The sequence below is a fragment of the Protopterus annectens genome, chromosome 1.part2 (assembly GCF_019279795.1).
Source record: "Protopterus annectens isolate FY-2018-M chromosome 1.part2, PAN1.0, whole genome shotgun sequence".
NCBI lineage: Eukaryota > Metazoa > Chordata > Ceratodontiformes > Protopteridae > Protopterus > Protopterus annectens.
This window is the reverse complement of record NC_056727.1, coordinates 822,703,796-822,722,057: the sequence shown is the minus strand read 5'-3', so window position 1 is coordinate 822,722,057 and position 18,262 is coordinate 822,703,796. Positions and strand designations below refer to the sequence as shown.

Sequence of the window (18,262 nt, the reverse complement as noted above, 5' to 3'; positions counted from 1 at the left end):
CCGTTCCATACGTGACTGTGCCTGCATGACAGTCCAAAACATAGCCGAGGTTGTAAGACCTCTGTGGGCACGTCTGACAGGGGCAGTACGCCCATGGATGCTCCCACGAGAACCCCTGGACATCTGTCTGTTTGGTACCATCTCTGGGCCATGCCCATGGCTGCTGTGTGGGGAAGCATGTGCCACAGATACCACATTACCCTGGTCAATGCCCACTGTATGCTGTCCATCACCTAGGGACAGTGGTGACAAGGGGTGTATTGGCAGGATAACTGTGCGCATTGATGGGGTCGACAGCTGTGTACTGTCAATTGGCTGACCAATGGCGGACCCTGGAATACCTTCCTGTGCCATTACACCAATGTCATCATTATCAGTACCCACGGCACCTGACTCAGGTTCCCTGCTACATGACACCAGAGCAGCAACAGAACCTGTGGGAAGGAAACAGGAAACACAGTTTACACATTACCAGTGATGCACACATGCACAGGTGCACACATGCACACATGCACACATGCACAGGTGCACACATGCACACATGCACACATGCATAGGTGCACACATGCACACATGCACACGTGCACAGGTGCACACATGCACACATGCACAGGTGCACACATGCACACATGCACACATGCACAGGTGCACACATGCACACGTGCACACATGCACACATGCACACATGCACAGGTGCACACATCCACACGTGCACACATGCACACATGCACACATGCACAGGTGCACACATGCACACATGCACACATGCACACATGCACAGGTGCACATGCACACATGCACACATGCACACATGCACACGTGCACACGTGCACAGGTGCACACATGCACACATGCACACAGTTTCACACAATTGTACAGTACTCAGTATGCGTGATATCAACACACAGACACAGACACACCTACATGCATACATAGAGCACTACTAAGTGAGCCAAATAGTACTATTACTATCAACACTATTACAGGAATTGTTAATACACACTCACCAGCATGGATAGGCTGCATTGCAGTTATACCAGAGGGTCCTGCAGACATGAAGAAACTAATGTCAGTGGGCACAACTGTGCCATTGTTACTGAGTATGATACAGGTCAGGAGTACAACAGTCACCTTTCACAGGTCGGCAGCTAATATTGAGGATATCACACTTGCACATTAAATACTATGGTGACACACCTCACACATGCATTAACTACCAGTGTACACAACAGTCAACTATACATATGACATATTACCTGCTCGTTCACCGTCTTGCTGCTGTGTGGCTCCAGCCTCCATCATGATGCATGTCTGCTGCTGTTGTTGCTGGTGGACTGGAGCCACTACACTCAGGAGTAGTCCCTCCAGTCTGGTGAGTGGGGGATGTGTAGCCACCCCACCACCTGTGGCGACCTGTTGCCTGTGGATATCTGACGCACGCTGACGGACATGTCTGATTAAATCACTGCAGTGATGTCGTACCTGCTCATATGTCCTATTATGCATGCCTATATCATTTACCCGACGGACAAGGTCTTGCCACAGTGCAGCCCTCTCCTGCTGATTCTGGCTGGTGCGGGAAAAGAGTATTGCATAGTCCCGCACCAGGCTCTGGTGTATCTCCTCATCCTCAGCTGTGGAGAAGGTGGGGTTCCGCAGGTGGGCCATGTACCTGAGAAAGAAAATAACCTGGTATCAGCAATATATGTCAGCAGACTTTGGCACACATACTATACATGCTACTCGACTGTTATGATACAACATATCTCACATATGTAGCATCTGTCTGTCTATTGGTGGATACACATGTAGATGGCCAGGTATCAGTGCTCGGCCAGCAACTGTGCAACAGTACCTGGCAGACGCCATATGACATACTACCAAACACCAGCAGTCAGAACACCGATTCAGGTCAGAAGCACCTCCTCACTCTGGGGTTTGTATCTAGGTACTGTATGGCCTACATCGGCAACTACTGTGGGCTGACCACACACTGATTGCCCTGGATATACATATCCCACCTCCACCACCAGCACAGATGACTATAGTGCATAACATTACAGATACAAACTTTACACTTTGTAACAGTGATATGGTATCCTTACAGCCCACTGGGCCAGTGGCAGATACAACCCACAATGGTGACCCCTACACAATTGCTTTCTACAGACATCTCCAAGAATGCATGGATCATGCAATCCCATATCTGACCAAGACACTCGCCACAAAGTGACAGCATCCTGTCTGGTGGACCCCAGCCATAGACAGATTGTATTACAGAAGATGGAAGCTACTGCAAGACAGAGCATCATTCACTGAAGGGAGGGCATGTCTGAGCAGCACTGGTAAGGATCTATTTCCCATCATACTGACTACATGGGCAACGTTGAGAGGGAATTCAAGAGTGACACTACAGATGACCAGGAGGCCTTCCTCAGTTATGTTAGCAACCTGGTCAGGAGCCATCCTCTATGCCCATAGGTAGTACACAACACATATTTCACTGACACCACAGATATCGACAACACTGTGGCGGACAGGTTCAGTGCAGGTGTCACCCCGCCCTCTCCCCTGTAATAAGGCATAGTTATCCCAGCTGACTGTAACCTCCCCGTCATCACAGATGTCCAGGTGAGAGACACCCACAGGACAGCAGAATACACAACATGGATGGGACCTGATGGTATCCCCAGTTGCATGCTACATAACCTCTGACAGGAGCTAAACACACGTATAGGAGTGCTATGTAACACTAGCCTGACTACAGGATATGTACCTGTACACTGGTGCACAGCAGCAGTGGTTCCACTCCATGAAGGAGGCACCTCACCATACCAATACAATACAACACAATACATTACATTACAATACAATACTATACAATATGCTATTGCCCCTGTGTCTACAGCAGCGTACTGTTCTGCTACCCTGACCATTGTGACACATGTGGTGTGATGGTAACTGCTGCTGTCACACAGTTACACAGGGTGACTCATATGGCATATTACCTATCTGACTAACATTCAGCAGGGGTATGTGTGACATGTACTCATGGGGAGTCTCGCTTCTTAACACTGTGTGGTTTATTGCAGGGTGTGTCTTATCTGTTAGTAGGAACTCTTACCTCCACATGTGCACACTATTGCAGTGGCACGGACGACACACAGCAGACATGTAGGTTGTGGATGGTGGGAGGTGTTACTATGGTTGTTGGACATCTGTCATGGGTGCGACCTCCATATGTAAATCTGTGAGTTGTAACCTCTATGTGGGTAGCATATGTGTACTCTGTGGTGTTGTCAGTCACTGTGCATTGGTAATGTTTGAGTGCGTTGTCACAGTGCTGTACATGTCACCGTGTCCTTCTCCATATCTGTTGCTGTAATGTGAGGTCCATACCATGGCATCCATTATGTGGTGTGGGGGGTACACCGACCTACATGTCCATACCTGACTCACCATGTCTGTGGACACATACCATGTGCAGGTATTCCAGGGATAGTGTGCCACTGTGACTATCATTGGGGCCACTATTCTACACATTTCTGACCCTGCTCACCCCTGACACATGCAGTGGTGGGCGGCCAATCACATATCTGGTGGTTACTGGTGTGGGTGATCTGGAATGTGGTATGATACTCCGGATTTGACACTGGTGTTCACTCCATGCCTTTGTCACCAGGCACCTGTTGCAATACATCTGTACACATGTGCCTCACTCAGACTTTATATACATCTCTCTCTCTCTCTCTCTATATATATATATATATATATATATATATATATATATGTGTATATAGATATATCTATATATATATATATATATATATATATATATATATATATATATATATATATATATATATATATATATATATATATGTCCGTATACATATACACATATATATTGATGTACATATATTGCCATAGATGTGGAGGGGGGCACAGAGGGGTGTGAGTGACAGAGGGGTGGGACAGGCTGTGTTGCAGGTCATCATATACAATCATACCTGTAGGTAGTCAGATCAGTCTGTCTATGTAGATGTATCTACATATATCTATATCTGCATGTGTGCATTACATAGATATGTTGGTACAATATTCTATTGACATCTGTCTATGTATTCCTACATCTCTCTCTCTATGTATGTATACATATATGCATATCATATATATATATATATATATATATATATATATATATATATATATATATATATATATATACATATACATATGTTGACATACATACATATCCATATGTTAGACAGGTATATCAACATATTTGTCTACCATACTGTATACACACACTAACATACTGCTAAACATACATAGCTGTGTAACCTAATTTGTACATGGCACTACAACCTACAATCAAACAACATTGATATGTGCACATACATGCTCTCACATACAAATGTATGTACAGCCTTCACTGATAGTTGCTGTATGTCTCCTGCCCTTTACACATCTTCATATACATATGGATACAGACCAATGACACATATGGAGGGTTCACAGTATGTAGACCTTTATAGTATTACTTTACATTACCTGTGTTTGTCACAGCTGCTTCTGCTGCTGTCTGGTTCTCTGTCCTGCTGCTCCACTTCCCAGTTGTCAGCTTTCAGGTAGCTGTTGCTGAACAATTTGTTTCTGTCTGCTTAATTGCAGTTTTCTCTGTCTCTCTCTCTCTCTCTCTCTCTGTCTGTCTCTCACGTCCTTCTCAGGGTGCAATGAAAGTATTGCATGCATGGACATGGAGTACAGCATACTTTTGTAGGTATCTGCATATGCTCATGTGATGGCCTCTGCACCAATTGTTAGCCAGCATTTGCTAATTGCATGCAGCCAGTTGTGTACTGATTGCAGTTCTCACTGTGATTTCAGAACAGTGCTATAAAAAGGTGTGTGAGATAGGCGTAGCCCTTTCAGATGTTAAGGGCAGGGACCATCCTGTTATGCTGTGGACAATGTTCTGTGAGTGTAAAGGTTGGTATCTCTCTCATATTTCCAGGTGTGTTGTAGATTAACATTCCTCCATTCCTTTCTCCAGTTTCCTGTACTAACTGTGTATGTACACTGACAACTACAACTACTACTATTGTTAATGTGTGTGTGTGTGTGCTTTCCTTTCACATTTGCTTGCAATCTGTTGCTAAGTCTTCAATAGTTGCCCTTTACAGTCACTACTTGTATGCCTGCTAGGTATCTTGACTGTAGTGTGCTGCTGTAGCTTTCCTATTTTCCATGTACATTCACACCTTGGAATGCTTGCTATATCTGCTAGGGTGTTACAGCATGCAGTGTGGTCTGGCCATGGTGTGGGCCTTGACATCTATTAGGGTATTTGAGTATGCTGCTAAGCAGGCCCCAGAGACCTTCAGGTTTATCAGTTATGTGCCTCATGGAATGGTACATATCAGTGGGGTACACCCATTAAAATGTCTGGTATGCTGCAGTTGTGACTGTGGGTTAGCATGAGCATATGTATTACTACACTTTTTCTGCCGTGCGAGTGGTGAATACTTTCCGGACTCCATAGTTACCATTGCATGTGTTACACCTTTCTGCCTACTGTTTGTACATTTCACATGGGGTCTGTGGGGCATCCCTGTAAGACATTCACTGTTGCTATGTCTAGGTTCTTAACTATTCAAATATGGTGGTGTTGGACCCATCATGTGTACAGATATTTGCAGGCTGTCCACATTTCTGCCTCATAATTTGGTCAATATCTCATGCACGCCTTTATCTGGCAAGTCAGTCTGGGCTCAAGTCAGAATATGGTGACAAACATTCAAGTTCCAGACTGCATACCCTTCCAAACATCCCACAAGGTGTGGACCCTGTTACTTTCAGAACTGTCTGCGTTTGTTGTAACTTTATTTGTAATGTGTCCCTGGTTTTGGGCCTTTGCTCCACATATTTTATTACTTGGTCCGGATGTGTTCCTGTAAGAGGTTGTGGGATATGGGCAGTGCTTATCCTGCTGTGAGTATGTGTGTGTCTTGCAAGGTGCTATGGTGACATTATTACCTACTAGCTTCCAACTAGCATGGCTGTTTCTGTTCACACACTACTATTATGGAAATCCACCAGTTTTGTTTGTGATTCTAAATGTCATGCTTTGTGTACTACACATCTCTATTCCCTTTACATTCATTCCTACTGTTAAATGATATATTTACTTTAGCACAATGTTTCTATATAAGAGTCATGGCTTAGTGGTAAGTCATGCAGACTATAGTTGCCAAGGTCCTGGGTTGGGACTCACAGTGGGATTTTATTTTTCATTTGAACTGAGTACAAGACCTGTCAATCAAAGTGCCTAAGGCACTTTTAAGCAGTTGTAACGGGTTAGCGCTGGTTTGCGGAGCTCACGCATGCGCACTGGCGGTTAGCTCCACGCACAAGCGCACACCTGCTTACAACCATAACGTGCTTACTCTTGCGCACACCCGCTATTTTCCTTGAAAGAAAAGAAAATGGGGAGACAGGAAAGTGGTGAAAAAGGGGTCACAAAGAGGGTAAGACAGTAGGGAAACAAGCTTGGGATGTGCAGGAGGGATGTAGGTAAGGCCCATAGCTGCCCATTTCTTCAGCAGCAACAGCTGTGCATATGTATGTAATTTGGTGTGACATTTGAAACCTTCCACCCCTGAGAGAGGTGTCAGGACAACAATAATACTTGTTGTACAGCCAATTGGAATTGATAGGTTCCATGTCCAGTAGACATGTGTGCAGAATGGGCAGCTATGTATGGGGCGTAATTTTTTTGTGGGTACAGAGTGCCCTTTTTTTTTTTTTTTTTCAGGTGATAGTGGTATGTCAGGTGAAGATAGTCGGTACAGCTGGGGAGGTAGGTTGGGTAGGTTAACAGACAAGAAAAACAAGATGCATACAGGGGCGGTGTATGACACGTGTGGGGGGTTACACAATTGACGGGGATGGAGGTTTGGATATCCAGAGCCCATGAGCCCACAGATGGCAACAGTGGAACTGATATCCCCACCCATAGGCAGTTGCCACTGTTCCTTCACTGCCCAGGACGGGGCTGTGCTGGGGGCTGTGTAGGCGGGGCAACGGGCATGCCCGTTAGTTGCGCCACCCGTGCCTCGAGCTGGCGTAGGGGCTCGAGGACAGAGTCCCGAATCTCCCTACGAACCACAGTCCGGACGTTACGGAGGGTAAGTGGTAGATCTCCTCCGGCCACACTTGCAGAGGGGGGGCGAGCCCCATCCCCTGCAGCGCTTCCACCCGCAGGTGGCACATGGCCACCGGAGGAGGGTCCGGACTCGGCACTAGTGCCAGGTGCACTCGCCAGCTGAGGTGGGAGAGGTGGGTCCGCTGGAACCCGCCTTCCCTGTCGTTCTATGTTTTGCATTATGTCATGACAGTTTGGGTTAGTGACATTTAATACCATTCACAATTAGTTGTAACAGCATGCATTAGTATTCCCATTAACCAAACACCCAGATATTCACACCATTGAACAGCGTGCATAACACATGCATAATTTGAACAGTAATACACAGTCCAACAACATGCAGGGTTGATTGATGGCAACAGGCCATCAGGTGTGGATGTATGAACAGGGCAGATGCATCAACAGACATGCAAATATATATGACCCAACAGGACAGACGTCCAGGGGTGGTAATTGTGATTGCACATACCATTTTCACGTGGAACGGGTTATAGGTGGTTAGAGGGTGGGGTAAATAAAGTAATATTAACACCTTCGAATACAACTACATATGCTGTACATTTCTAATAGCTACAGTTATATACACACTACTGTTCTAACTACAGTGTCCTATATGTTAACTACTTAACCTTGCAGATGGAACTGTTACTGCAACATCAATCTACATTTTATTGCTGTTCATACACATTCATATCGAGCTTTGTTCAGATACATCATCCTGTTACCTGTGCTTGGTATACTTGTGGACAAGTGTGGATGTTTGGTATATCTGACAATCATCCTATCTGCGTATTTCAGACTGGGAGAAACATATCCAGATGTTGGTGTACACATTCCACATGCAGCAACACTTTGAACAGATTTTGCTGTTTGGTTCTGAGTCTCACATGCATTTAATTCTGTCCTAACTGCAGTATGGTTTATTCAGGGGTTATAACTACTGTATTGCTGTATTCCTGACACTTTCTCACACTCTCTCACTTGCTTTCATGTTACTATTCAGACTGGTACTTCTAGGCTTTATTGACATGTTTTAACAACAGTTATTACAGTTCTTTCCAGCAGTCTCACTTCTGTCATGTTTCAGTATTTCCACAGGGATATATTTCACGCATGTGATTTCATCCTCTTCTGCAGCTATACTTTACATGCTGCTGCAGGTTGTGTAATATTTTCTTACAGGCAGGGCAGTTTTACTCAAAAATATATGTTGGACAGTGTCATGTTTAGTTTACACTTACAGGCTGGGAACTGTTGTAATCAGGCAATACTTGCATACACTTTCACACTGTTACTTGCAGATTTAATTCCTTCCTGGCTACACTGCACTCTTTTGCTGACTGTCATACATTTATAAATCTTTACAGTTACTAGTAGTGGATTACTGACCTGCCTGGTGGCACAACCGCACCAGCCTATCGGCATAGGCTCTGCGGTTCGCAGAACGGACACCTGCAGCTGTAATATAAATGAAGTAATATTGGAATACACATCTCCATATTTCAGGTAGTTTAACTTTCTACATACATAATTAATTGTTTCTTACTCAGTGGTGGGGCGTTGGGTGATTGCCGGGCCTCCTGGATCCAAAGGTTCAGTTGGTCCTGCTTGCGTCTCTTCAGGTCCGCATGGTGGTGATGGACCTGCTCACCTGTCCTTGGTATTCCTGTGGCACTGGTGAGTTCATGAGCCAACTGGTCCCACGCCTCAGCCCTGTACGCTCCCCAGAGGACCTGGCCCTGCATGAGTTGGGCCTCATGGTTGTGGACTAGGAGCCAGGCCATGTACCTGGACTCCTCAACACCCCACCTCTGCGCTCAAAAGCGACTACCCTCACCTACACCTGACATTCTGCCTGCAGGTTTGTTCTACAATCGTTTATGCTGTGTATTCCCACCTATGGGGCTTATATAGTCCGTTTTTCCCGCACATATCTGTGATTGGCCAGTTTGGAATTGTATCAACTTCAGTAAACCTGCATTGTCATGCTGTAGTTTGTATTCATTCCTATATATGAGCTAATATTGCATTTCTGGGTACTGCTGTCATGGCTTAGTGGTTCTGTACCTTGACTATGGTGTATAGTATCCTGGGTTCGTACCTGGCCACTGCTTTTTATTTTTCATGACTGTCTAGACATGTTGAGGGGTGTGTCTGTGTAAAGGCAGTTTTGATACGGCTTGCTCAATGTTGCCCGTCGGTTAGCTCGTGTGCGCGGTGCTCAGCTCCGCATAAGCGAATGCAGCTGCTTTAAGCCTCATTTGGCTATCAGCACGCATATTCCGCTCAGCTCAGTTAGGAGCACATATATTTAGCATGGTAAACCACTGCTCAGCTACGGGCACTCAGTTTGCACCAGTTGGACCAATGCTTATCTACGGGCACATACACTCACTCCGTTCTACTGTAGCTCAGCTATGGGCACATCTGACAGTTTATATTCATTTCTTAGCTCACATTTATTCAATATAAATGGGATATTTCATTGCATTTTACATATATTCTGGTTTTATGTGTACATATGTGTCAGGGACTTGTTTCCTGCTTATTTTGCAAAAAAAAAAAAAATTTGTGTTGTGGGGACTCGAACCATGAATGCCTGCTCTGCAGCCGGCATCTCTACCGCTACGCTATTACTTCCTGGTTTATTTTGCATATTTAGTTCTTATATGCTTTCCCATTGACTGCTAACTGTAGCTGCGCTACGGGCATGCCAGCAAACAGCGCACTCACGGTTAAACATCTTTACAATTTAAAAAAAATATGACATGTTCATTTATATTTCTTTTATATGTTTATGGTCTGTAGGGGCATGTGTTGTGTTGTGTTTATTCACATTTCCGTGGACTCTGTTGTGGGTGTCTACTTTGGGCACTTTTAGATTTCTGGGGGCGTGTCCGCTTGCAGGGCTCAGCCTACGGACACGCCCCTACTGTCTTACACGGACCGTGTTAGACTTAGGTGTGATTCAGCATGCTCTCATGAATATGCAGAGCATGCTGACATCCTCCGTTTAACTGCAGCCTCCGTGTAAGAGTTATAACTCTTACACGGAGGCTCGTGAATCCTGGGATTGTCTCACTTATTATAATCTCTCTCTCTCTCTCTCTCTCTCTCCAGCAAGAGCAAGGAAAAGGTGAAGCTGTCATTTCCCAAAATATAGTTAGTCCTCTGCTATGCTTTTGCAAAGTTTGTTTTTTGCCAACAACATCTATATTACTAATGGTTCTGTTTAATGCAGAATTATTCAGATAACTTTATTTCTGCTGAGATTGTGTATATTGAGTTAGTATTGGTTATAATGTGTTTAATGTTTTATGCTTTCATAATAAATATTCTATTTAAACTTTCTAGGCATGAATGGGTTTCATTATGTGATTCTAGTGATGTTTTATGTACTTCATCCAACATTAGCAGTAAAGTGAATTTAAGTTATTTCTTCATAACAATAAGGGTTATGCACAGTTAACAAAGTGGCTATAATGGGGATGGGAACTGTCTTTGGATGACAGTGCCTTACTTTGTTATTTTCTATTCAGTTTTATACAGTCTTTAGTCTGGCTTTGCAGGACTAGGGTAGATGCATGTATGAATAAAGTTTGAATACTTTACTATAGGTATTTTGTGTTTGTGTGAAACAAACATGAAGTATATTATGTTGGTCATCATTATTGTTAGTCATTATTTGCACAAATATCTGAGAATAATGCATTTGATAATGTAGCTATAATTGTTGAAGTAGGGGGATGTCTCTGGATAAAAATGACTGACTGTGCTGATTAAATGAAGTTAAGCAGTCATTAATCTGTCTTTGCGGGATTAGTGTGTATTTGTATAAACAGATTGAAATACATTACTATAGCCATTTTTATCACAATCAGATAAGTCATAAGTCAATAAAGTGGTCATAATTGAATACGGATCTTGGTGGATTATAACGACAGAAATGTGGGTAGCTTTTTGAGGTTGAAATGTTCTGTAATGGGCAGTTTTGTTATTTGGTTAATACATTTTGTCTCACTGTTTACTACAAATTTAAAATATGCTCTAACAAATGTTACTGTATTAAACAAGAAATGTAATTTAAAACAATTAGGTGGGTGAATCCAGAAGACCACATGTATTTATGCATGGTCCTAAAATATGTGTCGGGGCCTTGGTTGGAAAATAGCCTAGGACCTAAACAACACTTAATCCACCACTAGAAGATGATGCAGGGAACACATTCTTCTATAACAGTACATCCTCCAACATGGAGGTAGCAGGCATTCTTATATATGCCAAACAAGACTGCAAGGGATCGAGAAGCTCACTTGGCTATAGTGGAGTCTTCTACATAGTCAAAATGATGGGAAAATGTGGAATATCAGCTACTGTAGGGGCCATTGTGATGTATGAAAAATGCAAGAATGTTCCATTGGTTATTCTGCTTAGTAAAAAGAGAGGTGGGAGAAAACACAGAAAGTAAAAAAAAGGTCTGACATATGATGAATACATAATCATGGAAACAGTAACATAAAGTGGTAGTTTGTCTGGAGTAGGCTACTGAGGTAGCACATCTAGGATGGGGCTTCTAAGATTACACCTCCAGGGTGAGGCTTCCAATACCAAGACTTCACAGGGTTGGATATATGGAACAGAAGATATTAGAAGTGGTCTGGGAGAAGACTTCCATTGAAAATTAAATCAGTTCAGGCTGGCATACTTTTTGACACTTTATTCAAATGTACTATTGACACTTGCATAACTGGAAGTTATAGCATCCAAAATTGCTTTTTACCTGAAACAACATGCTTACTTTGTACAGAACTCACTATCCCTTCAGGAATAGCAAAAAAGGTCTTCTATCCTTTCATATGTTTCACTGGATGGCTTTAAGAGAACTTAGTGTACATGTGTTACTGCATATGTACTAATATGTATTCAGCACCATTTTTTATTTTTTATCTGGTTATTTTATTTATATGATGAGACACAATTTTGAAGGAAAAAGTTCATATGTATGATTTCAAATAAAACAGTCAATCATTTTGCATTATGGACATACATCTCAACTCTACAGATTTTTGCAGAATGTCCAGATTTTTTGTCTCATATTTTTGGTCCTTTTTTCAGAAAATTGTGTTTTTCTGGCAAATTAGAGGCAAATTTTAAAGTCTGAAGTTAGAAAATAATGACAGACATTTGAGTTTCAGACTTGACTTCATACCCTTCAGAAAATTCATGCTAATGCAAAACTTGTTATTCTATTGACTTTCTAAGCTGGTAAGAGTAATATTTTAAATTTGTCCCTATTTTTGGGCTTTTGTCCCACTTTTATTTATGGCTTTGTCCAGATATCCTGCTCTAAGAGGTTGAGAGTATGATTATGGACACTGTGTATAAGTAGGACCTGAAGAAAGATATGCTTATATTCATTCAATAATTAATTTATTCATTTTTTCTGTTGCTCGGGTTACCTAATTTAGGGTCCTGATAGAGTTGGAACATGTGCTGACACTCAATGAGCACAAGGCAGAGAAAAATTATTCCCAGGAAGATGCCAGACTATCTCTGGATGCATCCACACACTCACATGTATGTGTAATTTGGAGTATCATCAGTTCACTTCCTGAATGTATTTGAGCTGTTGGAAGAAGCTGATGAACTCTGTGAAGACCTGTCTAGGCACAGGGAGAATGCAGATTCCGCACGTGCAGTGCTCTGAGGCAGCAGTGCTAACCACTGCACCACTGAGTCACTGATATTTCCATGCTATCATTGTGTAAGGGAAGAAACTTAGAATATATTTACATTAGAAATACATATATATATATATATATATATATATATATATATATATATATATATATATATATATTGAACATTTGTGTCAGTATAGCGTTCTGCTCTTGTCACTCTCATCAGTCCATGTGTATTTTCCAACCCCTTCTAACTGTGTTTCTGGTCTGGCTGGCAGTTACCCCATTGTATCTTCTCCCAATGATTCCATTAAAGGCTTCTGTGGGTCAAGTTTTATTTCACTGTGGACGGGGCTACCCCAATTTTAATTTTTAATGTGATTTTTGTATTATTAGGGCACATCTGGTTTTATGTGTACATATGTGTCAGGGACTTGTTTCCTGCTTATTTTGCAAAAAAAAAAAAATTTGTGTTGTGGGGGCTCGAACCATGAATGCCTGCTCTGCAGCCGGCATCTCTACCGCTACGCTATTGCTTCCTGGTTTATTTTGCATATTTAGTTCTTATATGCTTTCCCATTGACTGCTAACTGTAGCTGCGCTACGGGCATGCCCGCGCAAACGAGCGCACTCACGGTTAAACATCTTTACAATTTAAAAAAAATATGACATGTTCATTTATATTTCTTTTATATGTTTATGGTCTGTAGGGGCATGTGTTGTGTTGTGTTTATTCACATTTCCGTGGACTCTGTTGTGGGTGTCTACTTTGGGCACTTTTAGACTTCTGGGGGCGTGTCCGCTTGCAGGGCTCAGCCTACGGACACGCCCCCTACTGTCTTACATGGACCGTGTTAGACTTAGGTGTGATTCAGCATGCTCTCATGAATATGCAGAGCATGCTGACATCACTCCGTTTAACTGCAGCCTCCGTGTAAGAGTTATAACTCTTACACGGAGGCTTCGTGAATCCTGGGGATTGTCTCACTTATTATAATCTCTCTCTCGCTCTCTCTCTCTCTCTCTCTCTCTCCAGCAAGAGCAAGGAAAAGGTGAAGCTGTCATTTCCCAAAATATAGTTAGTCCTCTGCTATGCTTTTGCAAAGTTTGTTTTTTTTTGCCAACAACATCTATATTACTAATGGTTCTGTTTAATGCAGAATTATTCAGATAACTTTTATTTCTGCTGAGATTGTGTATATTGAGTTAGTATTGGTTATAATGTGTTTAATGTTTTTATGCTTTCATAATAAATATTCTATTTAAACTTTCTAGGCATGAATGGGTTTCATTATGTGATTCTAGTGATGTTTTATGTACTTCATCCAACATTAGCAGTAAAGTGAATTTAAGTTATTTCTTCATAACAATAAGGGTTATGCACAGTTAACAAAGTGGCTATAATGGGGATGGGAACTGTCTTTGGATGACAGTGCCTTACTTTGTTATTTTCTATTCAGTTTTATACAGTCTTTAGTCTGGCTTTGCAGGACTAGGGTAGATGCATGTATGAATAAAGTTTGAATACTTTACTATAGGTATTTTGTGTTTGTGTGAAACAAACATGAAGTATATTATGTTGGTCATCATTATTGTTAGTCATTATTTGCACAAATATCTGAGAATAATGCATTTGATAATGTAGCTATAATTGTTGAAGTAGGGGGATGTCTCTGGATAAAAATGACTGACTGTGCTGATTAAATGAAGTTAAGCAGTCATTAATCTGTCTTTGCGGGATTAGTGTGTATTTGTATAAACAGATTGAAATACATTACTATAGCCATTTTTATCACAATCAGATAAGTCATAAGTCAATAAAGTGGTCATAATTGAATACGGATCTTGGTGGATTATAACGACAGAAATGTGGGTAGCTTTTTGAGGTTGAAATGTTCTGTAATGGGCAGTTTTGTTATTTGGTTAATACATTTTGTCTCACTGTTTACTACAAATTTAAAATATGCTCTAACAAATGTTACTGTATTAAACAAGAAATGTAATTTAAAACAATTAGGTGGGTGAATCCAGAAGACCACATGTATTTATGCATGGTCCTAAAATATGTGTGGCCTTGGTTGGAAAATAGCCTAGGACCTAAACAACACTTAATCCACCACTAGAAGATGATGCAGGGAACACATTCTTCTATAACAGTACATCCTCCAACATGGAGGTAGCAGGCATTCTTATATATGCCAAACAAGACTGCAAGGGATCGAGAAGCTCACTTGGCTATAGTGGAGTCTTCTACATAGTCAAAATGATGGGAAAATGTGGAATATCAGCTACTGTAGGGGCCATTGTGATGTATGAAAAATGCAAGAATGTTCCATTGGTTATTCTGCTTAGTAAAAAGAGAGGTGGGAGAAAACACAGAAAGTAAAAAAAAGGTCTGACATATGATGAATACATAATCATGGAAACAGTAACATAAAGTGGTAGTTTGTCTGGAGTAGGCTACTGAGGTAGCACATCTAGGATGGGGCTTCTAAGATTACACCTTCAGGGTGAGGCTTCCAATACCAAGACTTCACAGGGTTGGATATATGGAACAGAAGATATTAGAAGTGGTCTGGGAGAAGACTTCCATTGAAAATTAAATCAGTTCAGGCTGGCATACTTTTTGACACTTTATTCAAATGTACTATTGACACTTGCATAACTGGAAGTTATAGCATCCAAAATTGCTTTTTACCTGAAACAACATGCTTACTTTGTACAGAACTCACTATCCCTTCAGGAATAGCAAAAAAGGTCTTCTATCCTTTCATATGTTTCACTGGATGGCTTTAAGAGAACTTAGTGTACATGTGTTACTGCATATGTACTAATATGTATTCAGCACCATTTTTTATTTTTTATCTGGTTATTTTATTTATATGATGAGACACAATTTTGAAGGAAAAAGTTCATATGTATGATTTCAAATAAAACAGTCAATCATTTTGCATTATGGACATACATCTCAACTCTACAGATTTTTGCAGAATGTCCAGATTTTTTGTCTCATATTTTTGGTCCTTTTTTCAGAAAATTGTGTTTTTCTGGCAAATTAGAGGCAAATTTTAAAGTCTGAAGTTAGAAAATAATGACAGACATTTGAGTTTCAGACTTGACTTCATACCCTTCAGAAAATTCATGCTAATGCAAAACTTGTTATTCTATTGACTTTCTAAGCTGGTAAGAGTAATATTTTAAATTTGTCCCTATTTTTGGGCTTTTGTCCCACTTTTATTTATGGCTTTGTCCAGATATCCTGCTCTAAGAGGTTGAGAGTATGATTATGGACACTGTGTATAAGTAGGACCTGAAGAAAGATATGCTTATATTCATTCAATAATTAATTTATTCATTTTTTCTGTTGCTCGGGTTACCTAATTTAGGGTCCTGATAGAGTTGGAACATGTGCTGACACTCAATGAGCACAAGGCAGAGAAAAATTATTCCCAGGAAGATGCCAGACTATCTCTGGATGCATCCACACACTCACATACGTGTATGTGTAATTTGGAGTATCATCAGTTCACTTCCTGAATGTATTTGAGCTGTTGGAAGAAGCTGATGAACTCTGTGAAGACCTGTCTAGGCACAGGGAGAATGCAGATTCCGCACGTACAGTGCTCTGAGGCAGCAGTGCTAACCACTGCACCACTGAGTCACTGATATTTCCATGCTATCATTGTGTAAGGGAAGAAACTTAGAATATATTTACATTAGAAATACATATATATATATATATATATATATATATATATATATATATATATATATATATATTGAACATTTGTGTCAGTATAGCGTTCTGCTCTTGTCACTCTCATCAGTCCATGTGTATTTTCCAACCCCCTTCTAACTGTGTTTCTGGTCTGACTGGAAGTTACCCCATTGTATATTCTCCCAATGATTCCATTAAAGGCTTCTGTGGGTCAAGTTTTATTTCACTGTGGACGGGGCTACCCCAATTTTAATTTTTAATGTGATTTTTGTATTATTAGCCTGTCTGTCTGGGTTAGTTAAGCTGGAGTTGTATTATCTTCCGTTATGTATTTGTCATGCTCCAGCAGTTGTAATAGGAAAATAATAACTTGCCACAGTGCACATCCACAAATGTCCATCATCACTTCAGTGATCTGTATTAGTTACAGTTAGAGAATCATTTGCTCTGTGTGTGAGTGTGTGAGTGTGTGTGAGTGTGTGAGTGTGTGTGAGTGTGTGTGAGTGTGTGTGTGTGTGTGTGTGTGTGTGTGTGTGTGTGTGTGTGTGTGTGTGTGTGTGTGTGTGTGTGTGTGTGTGTGTGTGTGTGTGTGTGTGTGTGTGTGTGTGTGTTTGTGTTTAATGCAGCAGCTGTAGCAGAAAAAAAGTGGTTCCGTCCAGGAGTTATACAAAATAATGTAGGTGGGTTGATCATTAGTAAGTATATTTACAATTGTTCACAGTATCTAGATAAGTGCTAAGAGTCCTCTTAACAGTAAAGCCACACATTCTTATGCAGATAATGTTTCAGGTTATGATCCCTTTGAACACTGTGGCTTATTTTATTTTGAAAGTAGTTTCATCAGGCATACACCAACTAATGCACTCTTTTTGTGGGAGTATGTATGGGGGGGTTACATATAGCAGGGAGTGAAATATCTAGATTGGATTTCAAAATCAAAGAATCTGTATGTAAAGTCAATATCATTTGTAATAAGTGCCTAAGACCTGTTAGATTTAACCTGTATGAGAATAAACAAGTTTATGCTCTATCAGTAACATATAACAAGTTCCATACTGGGTGTCTGTTGATCTTTCTATGTATATGTTAGGTCTAACAAAGTAGTTGTCTTTCGCTTGCTTGATACAGACATGCTTGCTTGTTCAGTTTCTATTTTATTTATTTTTTCTGCTTACTACATATAAGTGCAGTGCCTTTGCACTATGTGTGCACTCAGGGCTCACAGCCTACTAAAGTGAGACACATTTATTTTTTCATTGTATTTATCACCATGAGGGAACTTTCCCCCTGCAAAAACATGCACATTTGATGTTTGGTCTATTTGCATGTAAACTTTACAGGTTACATGTACTTCTGTGCTTTATGTACTACAGTTGTATGTTTAATGCATTTGCAGTAAGACATTCAGGTACTGAGTAGTGTAGTTTTATAAGACATAGTAGACCCAGTTATATACCTGTGGAAGGGATGACAAGGTAGTGACCGAAATTAAGGCCAATTGGTAAGGCATGAATATGGAATGTCACACTAGGTACATGTTACATGTCATGATCCAATAGTTACATGGAGAATTACAACTCAGTTTATTCAGTAGAAAAAGCAGATCCTTTTATATTATTAAATAAATATATGGTACATATCTCTAAATTCCTT

At 41.0% G+C, this 18,262-nt stretch overlaps 1 protein-coding gene across 1 annotated transcript in view; it reads left to right on the top strand.

Moving 5' to 3' along the window:
- The window catches only part of RYR2 (ryanodine receptor 2), a 6,224,161-nt gene that overhangs the window by 2,922,169 nt on the left and 3,283,730 nt on the right, over positions 1-18,262 (top strand). The window lies entirely within an intron of this gene.